This window comes from Eurytemora carolleeae, unplaced genomic scaffold (genome assembly GCF_000591075.1).
Source record: "Eurytemora carolleeae unplaced genomic scaffold, Eaff_2.0 scaffold2189, whole genome shotgun sequence".
NCBI classification, from domain to species: Eukaryota; Metazoa; Arthropoda; class Copepoda; order Calanoida; family Temoridae; genus Eurytemora; species Eurytemora carolleeae.
The window spans coordinates 14,227-16,523 of record NW_019398074.1 but is presented as its reverse complement, the minus strand read 5'-3'; the positions used below and the strand labels follow the sequence as shown (position 1 = coordinate 16,523).

At 38.7% G+C, this 2,297-nt stretch overlaps 1 protein-coding gene across 1 annotated transcript in view; it reads right to left on the bottom strand.

Annotated features, from left to right (window-relative positions):
• The window catches only part of LOC111716747 (uncharacterized), a gene marked incomplete at its 3' end in the record, with an annotated part of 17,260 nt that overhangs the window by 1,866 nt on the left and 13,097 nt on the right, over window positions 1-2,297 (bottom strand). The gene's annotated exons all lie outside the window — the stretch shown is intronic.

Sequence of the window (2,297 nt, the reverse complement as noted above, 5' to 3'; positions counted from 1 at the left end):
AAGACACAATGCTAAGATTGCGGCGATTACTGATCGAGGACTTCTGCATTCCCCCCACATATGTCCGATCATAACTCAGTACACTTCAGTACTGCTATAAAGTCGTTTTCCTATTTTAGAACTTTCTGGTTATCATCGTATATGTTTCTTTCAATTTTTTAGGTTCCCCCTGTATCTATATCTATATTTTATAATTTATTTTCTGTTCTATAGTCTGTACTCTGTAGATATATTGTATGCAGATGCTTATTATGCAATTATTGATATGAAGCTTATATTGTATTAAGTTGTAACCACCCTCCTCCCTCCATAGGTCTGTGCAAAGTACAGGATTTTTGTTTTTCCCACTTTTTTAAATCGCGGGCTCAGGAGACCTAACACATCCAGCTGTACAGGAGGGGGATAAGATGGGGGAGATACAAAATCTTACAATCAAGCCGCCAAACCCCCTCCCTACTATAGACCACAAGCAGTCAACCAGATCTAGGAGCGCCATTAACTCCATTAAAAATCTCAGCTTAGAATAGTTAGCATTCAGTTTAATCCCTTATAAGATAGAGATAAAGAATGTGAAACTAGGGATGAGGGATTATCTGATCCCTGCAACCAGGAGGGAACCCCCAAGGACATGGAATGACGAGGACATTCATATGGATATCACACCCCTAGATATTATCCCCACAGATGGGGCAGAGCAGGATAACGTAAAGGAACCAAAAGATGAAGGGAGTATCAATGACAGCGTTGATAATGAGCTGGGAGTAACTGCAGAGGCAGAGGTAAACCGGGAAGAAAATAAGCAACAGTGGCAATCAACACAGGGTGAATCAATATGGCGGCATAGAGAAGTCATCAAGAGAATACTCTGGACTAATCAGGGAATTTCTTATGAAGAATGTCCAGATGACCTGGACAAGCTGGACCAACCAAAGCAGTGCAAACTTGGCGTGAATTGTATATTCAGAAAATGTACTTGCAGGGGCAAAGAAAAACCAACCGCAGAGGAACAAGAGGGCCTGCCAATACTACCAGAGCTGAAAACTTTAGAATGAAATATCCAGATATCCCGTCGGATAATTAATCTGAAGATTAAAGTCATGAGGTAAACAAGCAATATTTAATTCCGAGATTAAGAAAAAGAGTGGATTAAGCCTTAATCCTGATATCCACCATTCTAAAGTTTTCAGCTCTGAGCTGAAAACTTTAGACTGAGATATCCTTAATCATAATTGCTTACTCTGATTATCCAAAGTACACACTTTTGATTTTCTTCTTATAATCCTCTTTTTGGATATTTCTACTGTATAAAAGTTACGTTTGATAACAATTACAGATACAATATCCAATTGAATTAAAGTCAGCTGTTCAAAAGCCGGCTTTTAGAGCATTTAAACAAATATAATAATATATTTTAGGACTATTGTAATTTTGAACATTAGTCTTAATAAACATTAATCCAAAACTTACATTCGTTTAATTGATGTTCAGTTCAATTGATATGACACCATCAACACTAGAAAAAAACCGGGTTTACAAAAGTTAAAGAGTACATCTTAACATGACTTGCTGATTGGTTAAATTTTTGACTTCGTTCTTGAATATTGAATGCATTTAAAAATAATCTTGGTTTAAGCATTAATCTTGATATCCACCATTCTAAAGCTTTTAGCTCAGGGCTTGCAACGATGGTACTCAGGATCAGAGCAGTGTTAAACCTGCAAGGGACAAACAGTCTTACAGGAGAAAGCAACACAACAGGTCCAACCCAGGATCCTCAATAGACACTATATTGTTGATCTTGTTCTTGCTATCAGGAGGGTTTGGAGAGTTCAATGGGTATCAAGTTACTAGATTCGTGAATGCAAAGATTGGTCACAAGAGGAAATACAAGATTTATCCAGGATAGCTTACGCAGACAAGAAACAAGAAGAATTTCAAAGGGGCAGGATACATTCCATATCCAAATATCCAGAGGGCCAGGAGAGGAGAATTAAAAGCAGCGGAGATATACTCCCTCATCCCATGCCAAGGGATTTTAGCCTCACTTGGATCCACATGGAGATGTACCGCAGAGTGATCTTCCACAGATACAGCCAGCCCACTCATGGGCATTACAGGCTGTTTGAGGCTGAACAATGCCATAATGATGATATATCAGCAAGGGTAGTAGGGGATACACTGCATCCAGTGCAGTTCAGAAACCTTAGGAGAACAACCATGCTACCTAAGATGACAACCAAGTACATAAATATTAGAATGTCGAATATGATACACCAAGGGATGATAACCCATCACCT